At 45.0% G+C, this 22135-nt stretch overlaps 1 long non-coding RNA gene across 1 annotated transcript in view; it reads left to right on the forward strand.

Annotated features, from left to right (window-relative positions):
* LOC138061435 (uncharacterized) overlaps positions 1 to 22135 on the forward strand; it is a 126191-nt gene that overhangs the window by 53013 nt on the left and 51043 nt on the right. The window contains exons 9-11 of the long non-coding RNA XR_011135187.1: positions 3127 to 3221; positions 6632 to 6965; positions 9431 to 9662. This is a non-coding gene — a long non-coding RNA (uncharacterized lncRNA). The remainder of the gene's footprint in view (positions 1 to 3126; positions 3222 to 6631; positions 6966 to 9430; positions 9663 to 22135) is intronic.

Here is a 22135-nt window from a genome sequence, read left to right on the forward strand (position 1 = left end):
GAGTTCCATAGCAACTAGACCTGTCAGTACTACGGGGGAACTGAACGATGAGATGAGTGCGTTTGTTCCAAAGACTTCCCAACCAGGTGTTACTCGTGCTATATTGCATGCGACTTCAGGCCCAGAACTGAAGTTAACACCAAAACCTGAGCCAGCTGATAACAGTGGCAGGTAAGCGCTAGCCAGGACTATGTGATGTTACCCATCCACCTTTTTCTGTCGGCTCCAGCACTGGAAACACACTGGCTGGTTCAGTAGAAGTTCAGGAGCTAAACCAATACAATGGCTATGCAAGCATTTCATCTTGTGAAACGGCTACTAACAGCCGGATTGACAGTCCAAGCTGTTGGTGGCTAATTGGCATATCAAAAATGTATTTCCTCCCACTTCCTTCTGCCTTGCGTAAGCAGTGTTGCAGGGCATGTTGCCTGATACTGCATGGCAGCAGAATTACCTGGAACAGCATGATGAAATTGCTTAGACACTTTGTTTTCAAGCTGAAGAAATTCCCTTTCTCTCAGCTCTTTCCTCTCCTTACCAACAGCTCAAGGAGATTTGACTTTGTGTTCACAGTGTAGACTTGCCTGCTGGAGCTGGGCCCAGCAACACCCTAGTATGCTGACCTGGCAGCATCTGGACCAAAACTCTGCCCAGACTGCGAGCCTCTCAGCTCAACCACTGCCACCGGCCAGGTACAAGGAAGCAAAAAGCTATTCTCAAAGGTAGAGGAGGGCTATGCCCTGTGAGGCTAGCCAGCCAGATTGCTGCCAAGGCTGTGCAGAACGCTTGCTCAGCTTTTGCCTGCCTTTCTGTGCATCTCACAAATGCTGGAAGGGCTCAATGTTTCCTAGAAAACCCTGAGCCTCTTGTCCTCTGCCTCTCTGCATCTGTTTGCTGAGGGTGCAGTTCAGCCCCTCATCTTTTCAAAGCATCCTCTCCCATCCTCCTTTTCTTTTTTGCTTCTTCTCATGAGTGCCACCTCCTTTCTCATCCTTGGAGAAGAGCATGTGCCAGGTATTACCACAGGGGCAGATGCAATATCAGCACATTGCTTTCCCTGCTGAGCTGCATCAGAAGGCTGCCATAACCACTGGCACCTTCCTATCCTAGCTCTGTGCTGGTACTGCTGAGCTCTCCTACCTTCCTGTTTCCTGTCACCTGGCCTACAGGTGTTCTGATGCATCTGCTCAGGTACCCTGTACTCTGTTTCTTTGGGAGTTTTAAATGTCTTTCTGAGGTATAAATGAAAGAGGGGAAAATATATCAGCATAAGAACACAGTAGGTTCATCTTCCTCTTTGGCTGCTCCTGGAATACTTCCACATGTGGCAAACATACCCAGAGAATGAATCTTGTGTACCCACAGGGTATAATTGTAGAGCAGTGCATGACAGATAAAGATGCCTCCTCTATTGTGCTGTTAGATTTGGGTTTTTGTTGTTGTTGCTGTTTTTTTTAATAGGAATTGGAACTTCTGCTTTTGCTGTGCCAGAGCCTACCCCACAGGCATATTCTGTTGAATATGATAAAAGCAGATGCTATACATCTTATAAAAATTAAACGTTAGGATCTTCTTTTTCCCTACTGTTCCTCTTCAGAGCAGGGAAGGTAGACAAAATCAACAGAAATTCTCATAAACATGGAAGCAGGATGGGAGAGAAACAGCTTGCAGCATGCTTGTTCTAGCAGGGCCTGAGATGAAGCAGTTCAGACCACGTATTGTGGGGCACAGGTGGCATGAGCAAGCAGGCAATACCAGTCTCTCTGGGAGGACTCTACAGCAAGGCTGCCGAACAGGTCCCTATTCCAGCTGAGCAGAATACTTCAGACCTATGCCCCCCCCCCCCCCGCCCAGTTCTGGGGTCTGGTTACCTAGCGCAGATACTCCCTGTCCTCTCTGACACTCTTTGTGCATCTCCCTGTCCTCTCTGACACTCTTTGTGCATCTTTCAGTATCATTCCCAGTATCCTCTGTTTCTCTGTGTTATAGACACATATTCTTCTATCCAGGCTTACTACTTATATAGATGAGATTCAGCCTCTATGCAGAAGGCCATATGGATATTAATCCTTACGTGATTTAAACAGGACAGCCTAGACAGTCACTCCAACATGCAGCTGAGCCTGCTGCTCATAGCAGCCTGCTTTTGGTTAAATTCTGTAATGCGAGTTGTAGACTGTTCCTCACCTGTGTCTCCCAGGCTGTAGAGCTGTGCCCACAGGGTGGGAGCAGCAGGATGGACTGGGTTTTGTGTAATGCGTCTGACCGTACTGTAATTCAGCTGGATACCCAGTGCAATCCGTGTGTATGCACCCTCCCCCAGCATCTGCATTTCTCTCACACACACACACGCATCACACTGCTTTGGGGTTTTCTAGACCACCCCCGCAATACACAGCCAGACAGAGAGAAAGGACCTCTGTAGACAGCGAAGATCCACGCAACAGGCACGGTTGCTTATGCAGTAGGCAAACATTGTGGTAAATAACACGTGTAGCATCAGTATTTTCTGATCTTGTTAGTGGGGCAATACATGTTTTCTGTAATCATTTCTCTTGTAGACAGGAACACAGGATCAACACAGGATAAAATTGTGGCTCTGGCTTTGCTTCTCTGGCTCATGAGAGCTCCACGCTCCTTCATGCCACAGCTCCGACCTGTTGCTATTTGTCATGATGGCTGCATATCTCACATTTCCCTCAGAGACATTTCGCACATGATGGATGCTGGCAGTTTTCCTTTGTCCCCTCCACACCCTTCTAACTTTTAAGAAACTTTGCAGCAAATTGTGTTTAATTTAAAAGGGATGGTTTGGGCAAGATACCTGTTTGCCAGAAAGCAAAATCAGGGACTTCTGGCATTCATTGGCTTTAAAAGGCAGGGAAATTACACAAAACTAAAATGCAGATACAGAGGATTTCCAACTACTTCCGGGGGGATGTTATTTTAGTAAATTGAACTAAATTTGTTTAGATAGATAGATTTGTTCTACTTATTCCTAGCCATAGTTCTGGATATAGCCTGAACTGGGCCACATGTTTGTTTATATACCGCCAAACAACTAGTTTTGCTTATTCAAACCTTATATTTTGTCTCTGTTCATCTGCCTTTGTTTTCTTCTCACAGGATGACTGTTTTAAGGCCTGAAGGCACTGCTAGAGCCATCTCCTGAGTCTCTGGCCTCTGCTTTTCTGCCAAGAAAGCTGCCATATCAGGGCCAGGTATTTATGTTGTACCTGGGGGGACTTGAACTGGGGGGTGGACAGGACAGGCACTTACCCCACCCGCAATTGACTTACAACAGGGCATCCAAAGAGTTGCTCGGTCTGGTTATCTGGGTGCGCAGGTAGGAGCAAGAGAGATGCTTCCCCTGAGCTGGCCTGGCCACATGATGCAGAGGAGCTGAGCAGTGCCCTAATGGCCTGGAGCTGCAAGGCGGCTTGAGCAACTCCATCTGATCAGTAGTCGTGGAACAAAAGCCAGCCCTTTCTAACACTTCAAAACAGTAGAGCTTTATTTGAACTTGAAGAAATGAGCCTTTGGCATTATGTGGGGAGAGGAGACTCTGCTTCTAGCTGCCAGTAGTACATACTTTCGAATTCAAGAAGGAGCAGCAAGGCAGATCTCATAGACGCCTGCAGGCGCGAGCCCAAAAAAATCCTGGCTTTGCCCATGGAGAGACTGAGAATTTGGATCCTCTAAAACAAGAGGCTACTTTATGAGTAGTCAGAAACTGGGCCACACACGAACCGGCTAGATGGCTGTAGCAGGGCACCACACTATTCCTCCTGCTGAGGGGGACTCTGGACATGTCAGCCTGGGCTGTACAGGCCTCTGCCCTAGCAAGCAAGAGAACACCCTAAAATGACCCCCCTCATCCATCCTCATCCATCTGCCACAGGTTTCATGTCAGCTAGCTCAACTGCCTCCAGTCACTGCATCCCCAGTGCTGGCAGAGGCAGGGGCCGGGTGAGTGTGGGCTCAATGTTTTCTGCAGGGCAGAAGTGTAGCAGTCTCTCCTCACGCCCCTCTCCATGTTTCTCTCGCCTTTCCTGGCTCCTCTGCTCCTGCTAGATCTTTCACTGGGAACTGATTGAAAGAGCCTTAATAGTTTAATCCAGATTGCCTTCTGGTTCCCCAGTGATGCAATTAATTGAAACCAGGATCTTTACCTCTCTGTTCTGCTTAAAAGTATCCCCTGGCCGTCAGGCCCTCCTGCTATGAGATCTAAAAGTCTCTGTGCAGACAGCCAGTGGGCTGTGTAACCTGATTTTCTAAGGGGGTAATCCAGCAAGACATTGATTATGCTAGTGTGGCAATCTGAGCTTCAGTCAGTCTCTCTCACAGTTGTGGGCTATTGCAGTTTAGTTTCAGGGTTTTTTTCCTCCCGCATCAAAGCTTGCACTAGCAACCTCAAATGTTTTTCCCTACAGTAATCTGCAGTGGGAGAGGCGCCTACTACCTTGCCATGACAGATTTTCTGTAGAGAATTTCTATGGATTTGCTCTCCTTGCTATAGAATTAATCATAATTAGAGATAGAAGAGAGTCAGGCCTTGTCTAGAGGGAACATGCACCGAAATATAGTGAATCCCATGTAAAAATATTATGTCTGACACAGCCAAAGTAACTCTGAGACAAAACTTGAGCTGACAAGCTCCTGAGAGCTAGGCAGCAGTTAGGGAGAAAGATGAACTAGGCACAATGGTGCCAGCCTGGGATAAAGAGAGTGAGAGCCTGTGGGACCCTGTGCCTCAGTTTACCCACCTGTTTGACAGACAAGTGAGGACTGGAGAACTGTAGGATCTCAGGGATGGAGACCTGTAGGGCTCTGATTCCTGTTACCTGTCAGAATCAGTTGTGAACAGAACAGGGAGAGGTTTTAAGGATGTAAGGATTTGGTCCTTTTGCCACAAGCTCTAACCCACACTGTCTTCCTGCCCGCACGACCCAAGGCAGCGGGAGCAGGTTGCGGTCGAGACTTCACAGATGGACTCTGAGCCAAGGTTGCAAGTCCCAGTTTGGCTGCTCTTACAAAAGGGAAGTGTGTTTTGTTTTTCCTGGGCCATTTGCATCACCACTCACTCCAGTCAGGGAGAGCTGCCAGCCCCTTCCAATGCCTGTCCACAGTGAGCTGAATAGCTCTATTTCCTTCAGCCTGTCTCTAGTCTCAAAATAGCATCCCCAGGTATGACATGAGATATTCTGCTGCCCTGCAGTCTGCTGCAGTCTCTCTTTCTGCTTAGCCCTGCTCCAGTTTATAAATAGACCTTGGAATTGGCATCTTTTGTCCTATTAAAGGTGCCATAAGGACTTGGGGATAAGAAGAGGCAAGTCTTGCTCAGGGCACTGGAGTTTGTACAGCGCTAGGATGAATCTTGGAGGGTTCCTAGGCACATCCTGGACTGGCTTCATTTCATCTAGCTACCAAACTCTCCTTGGGATTAGAGCACAGTACATCCCATAGCTGGTATTTACCTGAAGTAGGAGAGCCTATCCTCTTAGAGCCCTGGAGAATGGTGGATTTGGGCAGAATATGAAGGAGGTGTGATCACAAACCTTCCATCTCCATTTAACCAGCTCACCTTCCTGAACTGACTCTCAGCAAGTCAACTCCCTGAGCATGAGTGCATTAGCCCATTGGAATGGTGCTGTCTTGGATCCTGACTTCCCTCCAAGGCTCCCACAGCCAGAAACCACCTTTGTTGCCAAGCTAAACTTTGCCATTTTTTACAATGGGACAGGCTGCTCAGCACCTAATCAGAGATGGGCCTGTTCCCACTCAGCTATTGAGCATCCTTGCAAACACACTGGTTATGCCAACCTCCATCCTACACAGCCCTCAGCACTGCTGTCACTCCAAGCGAGCATAGGGGTGGGCTCATATTTTCCTTCTTGAAGAACCTATTCCTTCAATCCACACCCTCTTCCTATGAGAAGAGGGAAACATGTTTGCCCCATCCTTACCTTCCAAGTTGTCTTTGGACTGCTGATGCCCTGTAGAGAAAGTTGAGGGACCTCTTGAAAAGGCTGGGTTAGCAACCCAGCCCAGCCTGCTGTGGAGCTCATTTGGCTGGTTCGCCTCTTGAAGGCTCTCTAAAAGACATCTCCCCCTCCCTCCTTTGTGTTCCAGCCAAATGAGCTCCTCTGCTCTGCGTCCCTGACATTAATTTTCTGACATTAATTACCCTTTCCTGGCTTGGACTGCCCTGTTTGTGGCCAGGAAACCAAATTCACTTGTGCCTGGAACTGAAACAATGTATAATGTTGCTTTGCCACTGGAGTGAGAAGGGAAGAGAGTGTGTTTGCTTCCTTCCATGGTCAACTGGAGCAAGCAGGTGCCTCTGAGCCCTTCCTAACTCAGGGAGAGCATCTAGCAGGCTTTGCCCATTGCAACCATGGCTGCATCTGGCCGAGTGCTGAGCACCTGCCATGCCTGCTGGAGTGACTGACAGTGAAGGTAATTGGCCAGCTTTGAAACTGTGCCAGCATCTTCAGAAATGCACCAAATGACCCGGCACAAGCACGGATGAAAACAGCAGTAGGAGTAAACCCTGGAGGCAGCCTGTCTCATTTCATATGTGACTTTTCAGGCCATTATTTTAAAAATTTTCTGCCTTCCATTCACCTAGGTGCCTATGATCTTCCTGGAACCTCTGAACACCCTCACTCCAACAGCTGATGTTGCTTCCAGCAGAGAGTTTTGGGGACCCAGCATCTCACAGCATGCAACCTGTGGCAATGTGACAACCCAAGCAAGACTGCTACTCTAACAGCACCCCTGGGGATGTTCCAGGCACCAGCCACATGCCTGATGCCACCCTCCTTCCTAGAGTGACAGCATCCCCGTGCAGACCAGAGCTTTGCTGGCAAAGGTGAACGCCAGCTCTGAGCCTCCATTAAGGGAGAACAGATTTGTTGCTGGGCTTTTGGAGACTGATGCCAGCCTAAATCAAGAGAAAGAGGGTAAGTCATGGAAGGGTAGACATGGGAATGGCATTGGTCCCCCATACTTGGAGAGTTTAACTGGCCACTCACCGCTTGCAAAGCCGGTACTCCATATTAACTCCCGTGCTGTAGAATGGACAGCAAGGAAAATCCCCACTTTCCTTGGAGAGGGCAGCAACATGTCTTGCAAGGAGCATCTGTGTGGGTTTGCAATATCTTGAGCCCACTTCAAACCTAAAGGGACCCACAAGGCGAAATTATTTCTAAAATACAGCACCATCTAGTGCTGTATTGCAGCACCTCGTCACAGCCAGCTTTGCTGCCCGCCCCCCCCACCTCAGCACCCCATAGCACTGGGGGTTGGCCGCTCACCTTCCCTCCCCAGGGTAAGATTATCTACCTTTTGGAGTGAGCTTTGATTTGGTTTGTGTGTCAGATGGCAGTGTGTCGTTTGAGGGCTGCCTGAACAAGTCTCTTTGTGCCTCTGTGTACTTGCAGCGTTCCAGCAGCCTCTTGCATAATTCATAGAGAAATTCTGTCAAAACTTCATCCAAACCCCAAATCAAATGTGAAATGCAGCTGGAAACCATCTTTTCAGATCAGAGCTGTTGCAAACATCCCTTCCCCCTGCTCTACCACACCTTGTATTCCTATGGGTTAAAATGAAGGCAGGCAAAACTTCCAGTTGTGCAGTAAAGCTGGTGCTGAGTGACATGGCATGGCCAGTTATCTGAGCCATGGCTGTGACCCTGTGCAGAAAGGGTCACAGCCTGTGTAGAAGTGTAGAGGGCCATGTACTATTGCTAAGGGTCCATGAGGGGTAAAAAAGATATTATCAGCAGGTTAAAGTTCACTATTTAAAGCCCTGCATTTGCCCTGGAAAATAAACTTTGGATGGGTTGAAGATTGCTGATGTGAATTATCTCCAAAACAAGGATTAAAAGCACTGCAAACTCCATTTACCTGATGTAGAAATCATTTGACCAAGAGCAGAATTGGCTAATGATCATGGAATTAATTTCTTCTACCTTCCTACCATCCCATCATAAAAACCAATTTCAAAATACTTGTTTTTCCCCCAAAAACAATTCAGGGTTTCAGATTAAAAGTAAATTCTCTTCAAGTTATGTCCTGGATTCATGTATCTGATTAAGCTATGTAACATGGCACTAAAAGCTCCTTTAAATCAGAGCAGCCTTTAAATCACAGCGACCTTCAGCTTTTTTCTCCTTCCAAACCCAGGCACTATGAGGTGAAACCCTTGAGTTGTAGGAACCTGCAAGGGGAAACTAGTAGGGCAGGAAACACTTCCCCAAGCAGCAATGTTTAGCTCTACCATTTGCCTTAGTGTCAGCACCTTTCAAAGTTCGGCCTTGGTGATCTCCCAGTTTTCCAGCCGCAAGGGTTGCCTAGGTCCTCCTTTGAATCCTGCCACATCCTAGCACTGATCCTGTACCAAGCCTCTCATGAAGCTGTCACAGCACCTTGCAGTGGTGCTGCATGATTGACTCTTCTTGCATAGGCAGCTTTCTGCTTTTCAGGGAGAAGGAAAGTTGTGTGAAGATAGTGTACTCTGGGATAGTTTTGTCTGACGTCCCTCTAGGTTGTATTGGGGATGGAAAAGGCTTCTTTTCTAACCAATACCATAACAGGGGATGGTGAGTGAAAAAAGAGTTTCTTTCACAAACACTTGCATGATTCCCTTTCCCACTTCTATTTGACCATTCAACACAAAGAAAAAGCATTACTTCTTTGCATCGGATTTTGTTACGTCCCCTTTGCAAAAGAATGAAGCCAACACCAGCATGAAGGTATAAGAATTTGGAAGCAGAACTGCTAACTATATACAAAAGGGGACAGTTTCCTTGTGGCACCAGCAAAATCAAAACTACAAGGTTTATAGTTTGGAGCTAGCCCCAAAAGCAGTAAAAATTAAATTGTCCAATTGTCCATGAGGAACAACTTCTTTACTGGGAGGGTGACTGAGCACTGGAACAGGTTGCCCAGAGAGGTTGTGGAGTCTCCTTCACTGGAGATATTCAAAACCCGCCTGGACGTGATCCTGGGCAATGTACTTTAGATGACCCTGCTTGAGCAGGGCGGTTGGACTAGATGATCTCCAGAAGTCCCTTCCAACCTCAACTGTTCTGTGATTCTGAAATTCTGTGATTCTTTTGCTTATTGAAACACAAAAGCCAACAACATAGGAACTTGCTTTCCATGGCTCACAGCAAAGGCAAGGTTGAGAGATTCATATGAACTAGTTTCAAACATAGCAGTGCCTGAGACCCCAGGAGAGTCTCCCCTCAGAGACCCAGGCCACAGACACCAATAGTGGAGCCCTGTAAATCCAGCTGGCCAACGAATTTTGCCACAGCCGTCAGGAAACTCATTCTGTAGGTACTATGCCACATGCAGACCTCTTTGGCCTCACCTCCACATGTCAAACGAGCCTGTGTCTTGTTGACTTTCTGTGTATGCAGGAGCTGCTGCCTCACACTGGAGCAGACTGGACTCTGATCTCTCATAAAGGTAGTGTCTGCCCAGCAATATCCTGCCCTGAAGAAGAGGAGCTCCCAGGTCTTGCCAAGTGTCAAACGTGGAGAACTCATCTCATGGAGACCAGACTACACAGCAGCTTCCATGCGTGGGTGTTCCCACTAAGTCCTTCTTACAGGCAATCCGAATTCAGCTGTTCACACAGGCAGAGTTGTGGTAAGATAATATTCGAATAAAAAGTGTTTGTAGGGCATACCTCTACCTACTTCCGCTTAGTGTCATCTCAGCCATTCTTGGGTCAATGGGTGATTGTTACCTGTGTTTGCTCCTAGAACTTTTATTTTCACCTCTGCCAACCTAGTTATAAATGTCCTAGCTGAGGGGGCTTTAAATTTCCTTCATTTGCTGGGCAACAAATGTCCATACATTTCCATAGGGGTCATAAACACCCCACAGTAAGTTCTCCTAATTAGAAGACAATGTCTGTAGTTATGTTTACATTGCTATGCTTATTAGGAAGTAAAATGCTGGGTTGGTTTTGTGTTATGTGCAACCTGAGAGCAGAGATTTGTGCGCTGTTGGGGGGGGGGTTAATTGGTCTCTAAGAAATATATCTTGGGGGTTTCTTGGTTTCTGAATCAACACAGACAGAGGGTTTAGCTATTGTATGAAATTACAGATTACTTATTCCCTGTGAGCTTTCCCCAAGTTTATTCAACTCCAAAAATGCAAGCTGAGTTAGAGCAAAAAAACCGTATGGGTTCAGCAATGAGCCACCTCCTTGGTAGATAATACTAGAGATTGGGATTTAAGTTTCAGGTCAGTTAGGCAGATCTAGTAGCATGTATTTTCAAGTCAATGACCTTAGAATCAACCAAAACACAAGCTGTCTGATATCTGAGCAAAAATGTCTGCAAAAAGGAGAATGGGAGGTTTCCTGGATTTCTAGGAGGATTCCAGGATTAGTTTTCTAGAAGCATAAAAAGGGAATCCATGACGTCATCAGTTCTGGTCTTCCATATAACGCAGACTGTAGTAATCAAAATCAACTCCAGATCAAAGTCTTTTGAACAGAATATGTGTTTGAGAAAGGAGTCCAGTCTGGCTTCAGAGGTTGCCAACAGTGAAAAGTTGATCGCTACCTTAGTAAATTGTTGCAGTTGTTAGAAATTTTCACTTTACTTCTACTCTAAATTCTCACTTCAGCCCCCAGCCACCGGATTTCATTGTACTTCTTGTCTTCCAGAATAAAAGGCTACAGTCAATTTTGTTCCCCATATTGCTGCTTCAAAAGAATGCAAGATCAGTCCAGAACAACAAGAATAAGATGCAGTCTTGGAGGCTTCTGCCTGAAACCTGCTTTGTAGCCTTTTATGTCCTCTCATGGCTCTTGTCTGAACCCTTTCCATTTTATCAACATACTCGGTGAATGTTGGACCTGGGCAATGTATACCACCGACTGCATCAGTACCAGACAGAAATGTGATGGAACCGCTATGTTTGTTACCAGTGAAATTACACCATAGAATCACAGAAATGCTGGTTGGAAGGGCCATTTCTGGCGACACGCTAACTAGCTGTTGCCCTAAGGAGTGTCAGATGAGGGAAAGCTAGTGCCATGCCGTTGACACAAACGATTACCTTAACGTGACACTCTCTGGGTTTTGGCTGGAAATTGCTGTTTGGGCTGTTTTAAAATGCATCCTCCTTCACACAGGTATATGCAGACAAACACACAATCAGCCCCAGAGAGGGCAAGGGACCTTTTCCAGGTCCAGCCAGTCATTCTCCCCACACCTCTGCCTCCGGTTAGCCTGAGTCCCTCCAGCTAATGGGACATGAAGGGAGCTGCCACAAACCATCTGCCATCGTGAGTGAATCCATCCTGCTTGCCCCTTAGCTGCCTTTTGCATGTGGCTCAGTATGTTAAGCTCCTGCAGTCTAGCACTGATGAAGTCAGCTGTTGTCCCAAAATAAGGATCTTCTACTACAAAGCCTGCAAAAGACCCTAAAGGCAGACTTTAACTCCCTTTGACAATCTGGTCCTGCCTCCTTTCATTATTAGCTGCCCTTACAAATGGCTAAAAGCTGTAGCATGGAGAACCCACAGTATTACAAGGGCTCTAGGAGTCCCTGTTGCTTTAGTCACTAAAGGCACGGAGGCACAATGGTGTGCCTCTCTGAAAGAAGAGGAAAGACAGAAAGAGCCCAATTCAATGCTAACCCTTAAGCAAATAGCACGTTGACCTCGCAATTAATAAAGCAGCCCTTCTTGCTTATTTTATTCCCTGCATTTGAACTGCAGCACATTCCAGTCAAGTAAAAAGACTTCTGCTGTTTGGAGCGCGCTGGAGTCAGGTGGTGAGCATACCAACAGCCAGACAGGATACTGCGCTTCCTGTGAGAGTAAATACTGAAAGTCATGCAAAGCATCTTTCATTCTGGCTTGGCCATAACAGCTAGCTAGCACAGCCGCTGGAAAGGAAGGGACTTCAGAGAAGTCAGAGAGAGACAGAGAGATTATTCTCTTCTGGCTTAGAGACTACCTGGCATTTTAATCATATTTGAAAGCCTGTATTTTTAAAGGCTGCTCACTTCATTGGCACAACGTGCACCTACAAACCCCCATCTGCTGGAAGCTTACGGTCTCGCTCAGGGGTCTGCCACACAGGAATACAACCAGTGTGTGGATGTTCTGCCTCCCTTCAGTTTGTGGCTAAGCCTATAGCATGGGTTGTTTGAAGGAGCTCTTGGAGTTATCCCAAGTCTGTATTCAAACATAAACTAAAAGAGAAATATGCAGCTAAGAAATAGTCCAGATTTGCCTTGAGAAACTGCACCTCTGGACAGTGTCTCTTAAGGGGTCTGAGCATCATTACCTACCAGGAGAGTGACACTGGGTTAATCTTGGAGTGTTTTTTATAAAGAGGCAGTTCAGAAAATCAGCAAGGGATTGTCTAAAAGTTTCAGCAAGCCTCATACAGAGCAGAGGCAGAGCTCCTTTGGCAGAAACTCCCTTATCTATTAAGTCTTCAGAATTCACAGGGACTACCCTGAAAAGCCAAATTCCTCCCCAGAACTATATGGAAACCATTTGCTCATCATGTAAGACACCTTCCCACATTGTGTGGTTGTTGAAGTATGAATGGACCGGAACAGACGCTGATAACATCCTTATTGTTGCATTTTTACAAGCTGCATCGTTCTCAATCCAGAGGCCAGAGTGAATTGCAGCCATTCCATGCAGTTTGTTGATGTCTCCAGACAGTCACAGTGAGGATGAGTGGAGGAAAGTTGTCAGGGTCACAGCAGCCAGCTGCTTCTGCAACACGTGGTTCTGACCTTTCATCATAATGTTAAGATGTCGTATCTTATTCTATTTGGAGGCCTTTTGTTGGAGTGGGCTGGAAGGAAATCAAGGCCTGTCTGAGCATGCTTGAACTGTGTTGCAGCAAATCCTTTAATTTCCATAAACAAATGCTTCTGGAAATATAGCTTTTATTGCTGTCTTCCTTTGGTCCCCATCTGTAGAGTAGAAATGGCAGCACAGTCTGGCTCCCAGGGGTGTCTGAGGCCAGAAATATCACCACCGTGCAGGAGCAGCTCTGCTAAAACAAGCAAAAAAGGCAAATCAAATCCCAGGATCCACAGCCAGGTCCCAACAGGATTTCTGCATTGCCTTGTGCAAAGACCTTTTCAGTTTTCCAGCACGCAGTAAAAATGAGGTGGTATTATAAGAAAGGTTGCCTTTCATCCTGAAATCCTCAAAGTTCATGGTTTTCAAACAAATTTTCCTGAGCTGTTCTATTAACTATGTTTTCCTAATGGACAACTCAGTATTTTCATTTCAACTTGCAAAACAGTATTTACATCAAACTTTGTCTTGATTTTATAGACTCAAACACTATTTTTAGGGTTCTTTAATTTATTCACTGAGGCTTAAAGCCAGTGGAGTCACCTTGGTATATCAGACTTTATGGCTATTTTCATGAGAACAGCTGAAACATCAATCCAAGCTTCATAGGAAGGAAGTGGCTTTCAGTGTTGTCAGTTAATTTGTGAAAAGATACGGCAAGGATATTCTCTCCCCGTTGTGCACTTCTTCCCTAATAAAACTACAGAGCGTTCTAATACTATATTGTCTGCAAGGATTTTAGTATGTCCTCCCTCTTGTCTAGCAAGGTTTCAGGTAAAGAACCAGATATGATACCTTTTAAAAGAAAAGGCAGTAGCTTAAAAGCATTGTGATATTTTTTGGAGTATTTCCAGCTGATCTGTTGGTCTGTACTTTGACAGTCAGCTTTATTTATTGGCCATGCAGTGTTTAAAGTATTTTATTGCTTCTAGAGTGTAAGCAGAGATCTTTGGCGAAAAGGAGGCTTGGTGGGGGTGTTTTCAGGGTTGTGTCCTGCAATGTGCTCTGCCTACTGAGGTTTTCATCATAAATCCCAGTGATATAATCCCATTCCCTAGAAATATTCTGTAGATTCCAAAGTTCTTGGCCAGCACCAATTATGTCTTTCAGCATCCCAGTAAGAAGTGAATTAGCACTGCAATTTCGGCATGGGAAAATGAGATGGTAGTGGGAGACTGACTCACTCACAGTCTGAAAGGCATCAGTAAGTAACACAGTTTTCCCTGAAGTGATTCCTCCAGGAAAAAGCAATCACAAATGGGTTTTTCCTAGCCTCTTGTATGCAGTTTCTTTCTTTTGCAGTATGCTCTATTCTCAAGGATCTTCCACCTTTTCCCCCAGGAATAGACTTGCAGTGATGGTCCCAAACCCCTATATAATATGCTTGTAAGGTAGATGATTTGGCACACATCCCATGAAACATCCACAGCTGTCCCACACCTCCACTCCCCCCTCCCTGATGTCTTATCTTAGCAAACCCCTCTCTTTGCAGATCTGATCATTCTTTGGCGGTTGTTTCATTCTCTTGTCATGCCCTAATGTTTCTTCCATGGTGTCTAAGCTGAGCTGAAGATCTGGAGAAATTCATTGTCTTACATGAGTAGCTGGGCTAGTAACAAGCGTTACTGCCTCTATTCCAAAGAGTGAAGCTGGTTTTCCTTTAGCATCTATTATAATTTTCCTTTAGAATCTATTATAATTACTCCACATAGCCACATCCCTTCAAAAGATGCTTCTATGCCCTTTATCCTCTCTTCTTGAAATCACTGTGTTCAACAGCTGTTTTTCATGGGTCTAGTTCCTTAACGCATAATTATCCACCTCCCAATTTCCACTTCTTGCTCACAGTTGCCGTCCTCTCCTGCTGCAGGAAAACAACAAGCAGTTTTATACTTCACATATGCCACCTGCAAGAGAGCCATGAAACTGTACAGAGACATACAGAGATGCTGTCCTGTCAGGAATATCTGCAGAGGACAATCGTTCTTTTTCTGAGGAGACCCATCTTTATCATTCTTGCGCAATGGCTGACGTGATTAAGGATGCGGTTCGAGGTTCAAGGGGGTCTTTGGCCTTTGCCAAAGGTACCCACAGGATCTTGGATAAAGCATTTAATCCCCCTATCTCACTTCCCTTGTGAAAAGCAAAGAGGGTTTCTGTCTTCAGCACTTTTGTCTGTGGGGATAGTAAACTCTTTAGTGTAGGTATTCTGTGGAGAGGCACAGACAAGCCCTGGTTGTGTTTGGGATTGATATTACATTAGCATCTATTGGAAACATAATAAGAAATGTGACTGGTAAAAAGTCACAAAGTGCACCTTTGAATTCCATTCTTCTCCTGTTGAGGTACAAACCAAGAAATATAATCAAATATTTGGTTGAAACAGGAATAAATACATGCTTAACAATTTCTGAATCTTATTCACTCGATACAATATTGCAAATACACTTCTAAGTGTGGCAAAAACCCATGGACTAGGAGCTTTAAAATTTTTCTTATAAATTACAGTGCCATTTTAACACAAATTTATATTAATGTTGCTTTAGTGCTTCAAAAAACGACCTATCATGAAATGAAACATGTGAAATTAATCTATTCCAATTCCTTTTGCATTATTCTCTTTTACAAGCTTGAAACCTAACTTATCTGTATCTGATTGAGTGCCAATAATGATAGTCTATAAGCAAAAACTTACCCAAATTCCTGGCGTGGTTTAGTTTCAAGATAACCAAGTACAGATTTCCAGAGTGTTTCTGTAACTGATTTTGTATTTAGGATATATTTATGAGAGATTTCTGTCATATGAGAGAGGCCAGGGTCATTCAGAGTTTGGCTTTGCACCTAAATCACTGGTGTTGGTATTTACTTCCTAACCGTTTTCTTTTGGCTGTAGGAACATTATACCACGGCCTATTGACAGAGATTGGGACTTGGCAAGCATTACCACCAGACACAAGGAAATTCTCATGTCTTGATTCTGGTGGGGGGGCAGGTCTGGAAATAAATTGCATGTAGCACACATCAGGAATGTGAATCACAGTTCAGGACTATCCTGTACAAATGCAGATCAAAAAGATAATTTTTTGCCTCAAAAAAGCTTTTATTCCACGTGCTGCTTGGGAGACATTGGTGGATACAGGTAGTATGGGAAAGAAAGGGAGATCGTTTCCAATGAGAAATCTTGTCCCCACTGCACCCTAGTGATACCACAGCTATATGAGGATTATGCTGTGCCATTTGGTCCTTCCCATGGTGTTATGGATTCAGCAGTTTGGCTGGGTGATATCTACTACATCTCTGAGTGGGTGATTCTCTAACTCCTTGAAGTCTCCAGCTAAGCCAGCAGGAGCACAGCTGTTTATACTTTTACCTGCTGTTTTCTTTTCCTTCGGAGTCAAGCTTCAAATTGAAACTCGCCTGAAGAAGCAGCGGGTAATATGGGAGCCTTTCTGGTTCTGCACTTACTGGAATGGGTACAATCATTCATATTTTGCCCAAAACTCAGTGAAATTGCTGAATATTTTCTAGACAGCTGCCATGTCTAATCACACTTATTTTTGTTTAAGTTTTGATATACAGTTCCCATTTCTGGGAAGCCTTCATGCTATTTAATGGACACATTATTTAAAAAATTGTGATCATAGGCAGAAACACTGCTTGAAATTAGGCTGATTCTGAAGCAAGGTAACCCTATTTAGAGTTAATTATGACCCCTTGAGGGGAGCTGGCATAAGAAGCCCTGAGAATATTCACAAAAGTGGGATGTTAGTCCAAGGAACAGTTATTGGGCCTCAAATAAGCCCACATCTTTTTTCTTTCTTTTCTCCTTTTTTTTCTAGTTTGAGAGAAACATGTGTAATTGAATTGGCAAAGCATTCTCTCTGACATTGATTTTTACAACAACTTTACCTTTTAGACAAAGTCTCACATGTTATTGATTTGAAAATTCATTGTGAATGTTTTAAGATCTGGTTTCTGTCTGCTCTAGGGAAGAGAAAGAAAACACACAAAATAGTACAGTGTAAAATACAGGTCAGGAGTAGAACAGTGCATATGATGTTTTTCTGCTTTTAAATCCAACATTCAGCTGTATGTGTTTCCAGAGTTTGCTGTTCCTGTCAACTTATTTCTTTCTGAAACTATGGCAGCTATGACAGGGGCACAAGCTGCCTCTGGACTAAAGTGTGTGTGTGACCACGTCCACACAGAGCTCTACTCTTCACATGTTAGAAGACTCTCTCTTAAGGTGGGAAAAATAGCAAGTCTTCTTTGGAAAATGTTCTCTGGCTTTTGGTTTTAATTAGCAGTGCTCAATTACATGAAAGCATTATCACTGTATCAGTAGAAAGACCCCCACTAACTCTTGGGGGGTCTGGAGTATCACCTTGCACCAGAGGAAACCATTTCACATCCATATGGCAGCAATCTTTCCCCCCACCCCGGGACTGAAAGTGCTCAGCTGTTAGAGATGTGTTTACAATGTGTCTTTCTTGAGTGTTTGCCTAAAGCTGATATATACATTGGACAGATATTATTTAGGTGGGCATTAGGATATGGCTTACCTGAGCGCTATTCAGCAGTTCCTGAGTTTGAATCATCTATTTTCTAAACTAATGCTTCACTGTGCAGTGACTCACTCATCACTTTGCCCTTGTGATCTCAGGATGGACCACCTCAGAGACTCGACAGCCCACTCAGGGCTTCCTAAGTAACACAACCCCCTCTCCCACTCTTATTTCCTCCCTATTTATGATATTTGAGGTATTTCCTAGCTGCCTCATCTTGTAGTGTCAATCAAGGGACAACACAACTATGCAAGAATTGATCAGTGCATGTGGATACTGGAGTTGAAGGGGACACGTGGGCTTGGAGAAATCCCTTCTGGATTGCACAAGGCAATGACATGCACTGTCTGCAGGCCTCTCAGGGCCCAGGTTGTATGGTGTCTGGTACATATGTCCTAAGCTTATTCACATTCTGGAAAGCTGCCCCAGGAATGTCTACAATCTGGCATGCAGCATGTTGCAGCCGCTGTGCTTAAAGAACCCTTCAGCCAGCAAAATTCACCCCGTTTCCTTACAAAGTCCTCCCTTTCTCCGTATAGCTGCATATTCAGATGTAGTGGCCCTGGTGTCCCCTAGGGCTGGTGTTCATTCACCCTGCTTCTCCATCACAGCAAGATTGGGATGTTGGCAGGCTCTGCTTGTTGTTAGATAGTGGCTGTGCTGACTCCACTTGCATCAGCTGCAACATGCTTTGCAGTGGAAGAAAGCCCCAACGGATGGAGAATTCATCATAGTCCTATGGCAGGGATCCTTCCCTTTCTCTGCTCCCTAGGCTCCTTTGTGGAGCAGGTGAGGTGGAGACCCAGTGACCTCTACTCAGAGCTGAGAATAAGCTAGATCACATTCCCGAGCTGCCTCTTTACAAAGAGGAACTGCACTGAACTGCCTCAGGTGGTAGTGTCCATAAGAAGTACAGAGGGAAGCAACAGGGCATGGTCTGAGAAGAAAAATGCAGAGGAAAACTAAGCACTGCATCCTCTCTAATTCACTTACCTACTCAGATGCCCAGAAGCTAACCCAAGTCCAAGGGGTTGCAATGTTTTTTTAGCTGAATACTTCTTCCCATTAGGGACCAATGTAATTAATTGCCTCAGCAAAGAATGACATGTACTGCACCACATTGCTTGCAGAAGTTCCTGATGCCCAGAAGCAAAGATAATACTACATTCCCTCCATTCTCCAGCCTGTCCCCTAAGAATTCACATCAGTAACAACCCATTAGATCTCAACGCTGTTTCCAAGAAATGTGGCTAAAACAGCATTTCTTTGGAGGTAACAAAAATAAATGGGACTCAAAAGAAAAGCAGTTTACCTAGGAAACCCTGAGAGCTCCAAGCATCAGCATATCTCAGCTTTCCTGGGATTTTTTATTTTTATTCTGCATTTTCTAAATGGCATTGATTCAGTCCCTGTAGATGGGCCATGACGGCACACATCTGGTTTTATGGTTAAGGAAATAGCTGATTGAATCGATACACTCAACACAGCTGACTGGAGTAAATAAAGGAGAACTTGAAGGAAGCTTTGTTTTCCCCCAGATGGAGGAGTCCACCTTCAGGCCTGCTGCAGTTGCCTTGGTGCCAGTGGAGTAACACAAGGAGGGAGCATGGTCATCGTATGTGTTCATGAACTGAGCTCTCTTGCTCTCTGTCCATCACAACTTTGGTTTGCGAGAACATTGCTCTTAAAAAGCAGCAACCATTTTACTCCCTGATGCACTGCAGTCAGTAACAGAGAAAGCCCATGGCAGGACTCTCCGTGGAAAAGTGGGACCAGCCCATGAGGTATATTGTTTCCACCGCTGGTCTCCACAGTCACACCTTATTTACCCTGCTTGGAGCAATTGTCAAACTTGAGCCTCTTTGCTCTCACAAGCCCATGGCAAGGGAGAGGGGAAACAGTAGGAAAAGGCAACATGTCCCAGAAGAAGAGTGCTGGGGGGTTCAAACCCAGCAGGAAATCCTGCTTCAGCAAAACTCCTGCTGACCCCCAGGGCTCCAGTGCAGAGGTTGCAGGCTCCCATTTCTCTGCTCCAACCTTTTGGGCACAATGTGACTATAAAAATTCTCTGAGGGAGTATTTGGGGAAAAAAAGCCCAAATCATCTTTTACAGCGATGGAACAGCCAGAGAGCAGCACCTGAATGGTTTGTGGGAACACAGGATGAACCAGCCTGTCTGAATGATTTCCCGGGCAGGGAAATGGCTACAAGCAGCGATTTACTGCTCCCTGCATTTGTCAGGTGCATCCAAGATTGGTTCCCATAGAGGAACTGCTTGTCCATAACCATTCCAGTACATTATCTTTAGGCTGATAATTGAAGGTAGGACACAGATCTTTAAAAAAATACCTTAGTTGTATTTTTTTGTCTTTGTTCTCCTTGTTCAGACCATACACAGAATCTTTCAGGCCCCTGTTTTCTTTCAATGCCTGTATCAATCACAGCTGTGAAATTATTGTCCTAGGAATGTTTTTTCCCAGGCAGTGGGAAAGTTTTTTTCCTAGGCACCTCATTGTCACTTCATATTCTTGGGAACTACTTAAAAGCAGGATCTGTTAGCTTTATGACAAATCCCTTTATTTACATGGAGGGATGCCAGGTTTTGGTTTATCCCACTAAAACATTGTGAGCAGAGCATTTCAGGAACGAGCCTGCAAACATAAATGCTGGGGCAAGGTTTGCTCCCAGTGATCCCAAGGGCAGTTCATCTCCCAGCTCTCACTGCTGTGGCCTGGGTCATTTCCTACAGGTGCAATCTGCCCTTTACACCTTGGATTTTGTATTCTGTCCTTGCTACAGCTAGGACTAGGACAATCTTACTGTAAAACAAAGCAGAGACGAGGTAGATGTTTGTCTCATGATACATAGGCACTGTCAACCTTCCGTGACCCTGATTGAGCACAGCTGGGCCCATTTTACCTATCTGCGGGCTCTACAGAGAGGCCTCTTGGACTGTCTCTCCTGGTGAAAGCATGGGTAGTTCTAGGGCAAAGTTATAGGTCCTCGCCACACCCAGGGAAGGAGGGAGCTTCCTCATATGTATAATTACATTCCATATACAAAGAGCTTATAGAGAAATAGAGACACAACTTGGTTTGGCTATGCAGTGACCTCTCCAACTTCTGCATCAGAGGGCTTTCAGCCTGCCCTTCATTTAAAGTCTGTCTCGCTTGAAGCCCCTGGCTGCAGCCTAGCAAAGGAAGTGTTACTGCCTGCTGGAGGCTGCTGTGCTCCACCCCAAGGGCTCATGTCCTGCAGGTGCAAAGCTAAGGTGTCATGTGGGAGCTGGGTTCCTGTGTGGAAGGTGCTTGGCTGTGTGTTTTTTAAAACCTGGGATTTGAAGGATAGTTGCTTTTAAGCCCTGATTTAGAAGCTGAAGTGCTTCTTAGTGCTTAGAGGAGGACAGCTAGTTTCTAAGGCCCAGCAGAAGATGAGTTGGTATCCTGCAGCTGGCTCTGGTAAGTCCCCCTGGAACTTGTAGTCCCTGGCACTGATTGGGCTGGGCCAACCTTCTCTCAGTCTCACTAGTCCTAAGGTCTGGACTCAATCAGGCTCCATCTGTGGGCCTGTGAGAGGAAAATTGTATTCTTAAAATGCATTGAAAGCTCCACAGATAATTGATTTGATCAGTTAAGAAAATATGTGCCTGAGTAATGGGTTGTCATTCCTTCTGAAAGGAATGTCATTTCCTCCTGAAAGAGTCAGAGTTGTATGCAAACATACAGTTTGCTTTATGATGTCTGAGAAAATATGTGACTGACTTAAGGGATTTTAGTAGTAGCTCTTTCTGCCTCAGAAAACACTTGGCTCTGTTAAGTGACATAGAGTAAATGTCTGACAAAGTTGCATGGCAGAGACCAGTGCCCTTTTGGTAAGGGAAATTGCCAAAGAACGATGGATACTGTCTTTTTTATTACTTGTTCTGGGGAAGGTTAGTCTCTGCTTCCTACAGCCTATTTGCTACTGAGCATGTTCAGTGTATCTGTGTTCAGAGCATTTGGCCCAACATTTAAGAGAATCTGCTGTTAGTGGAAAATGTGTTTCTGAGTGACTCTTGAGAAGGGGCAAGGGAGGAGGTCTCCAAACTGTGCCAGTGTTTTAGTGCATGATCTGTAGCAAAGCAGGCTGCCTCTCCACATTCGATTGATTACTGTTGAATAAAGTGGACTTATAATGCCTTCCTGCCCACAAGGGTGTTGAAAAATGTAAAAAGTGTTGGTAAATTAAAGTCCTTGAATGAAAGGCTCTGGTATGTGTAATTGTAGAGTATCACGTTAAGTAGGAAGGCAAACTGTCTGGGGAGTTCCTAGCATTACATGGAGCCTAGCTTGTCTCACTTAAATAGATTTAATAAGCTCTGCTAGAATTGAAGAAAGCTTGCATTTAAACTTATTTATTTGAATTTACATAAGCATACATCAAAGAGAAAATAATCCAGGCTCTTGGTTACTTCGGTCTGTTTTTTGATAGTTAATGCTTCATCCTTTCCAGCATATCATAAAGTTCCTTTTCATGGTCTCAAAAGAACATATGGAATTGAGTGAAAGGAGCTGAGCTTGTTACTCTCTGTGACTGTCTGGAAGTTCACGGTAGAGCTCTGTCTGTGTTTCGTTGTTTTTTCCATACTCATGTTATGCTCCAGTACCCTTAGAAAGATGAAAGACAAAGCCTAACTGTATGGTGCCCCCTTACTTGGCTTTATTGTCCCT

Source organism: Struthio camelus, chromosome 17 (assembly GCF_040807025.1).
Source record: "Struthio camelus isolate bStrCam1 chromosome 17, bStrCam1.hap1, whole genome shotgun sequence".
Lineage (NCBI taxonomy): Eukaryota > Metazoa > Chordata > Aves > Struthioniformes > Struthionidae > Struthio > Struthio camelus.